This window comes from Lupinus angustifolius, chromosome LG17 (genome assembly GCF_001865875.1).
Source record: "Lupinus angustifolius cultivar Tanjil chromosome LG17, LupAngTanjil_v1.0, whole genome shotgun sequence".
NCBI classification, from domain to species: domain Eukaryota; kingdom Viridiplantae; phylum Streptophyta; class Magnoliopsida; order Fabales; family Fabaceae; genus Lupinus; species Lupinus angustifolius.
Window position 1 is genome coordinate 17,306,002 of NC_032025.1, and position 336 is coordinate 17,306,337.

Sequence of the window (336 nt, forward strand, 5' to 3'; positions counted from 1 at the left end):
TCAACAAATAAATTTATTGATAACACTTTACTATTTTACAATTTATACCTCTTTCAAGATTCAATTGTAGTATAGTACAGGGTTATGTCGGACCACAAGGAATTGCCTAATAGAATGAATCATATGAGTATGTCAAAGCACAAATAATGAGTTAAACATATTTTGGTGGTTTTGTTGTTTGATTTGCACATAAACAATTAACAAGAAAAATAAGCTACATATTAACAAATTCTTGAGGAGATAAGATCATTTTGAATAAGGACAATATTCTCAAATTCTTATGAGTTTGAACTACTTAGACAAGTTCTTATGTTTTACTTTGATTAACTCCAAACA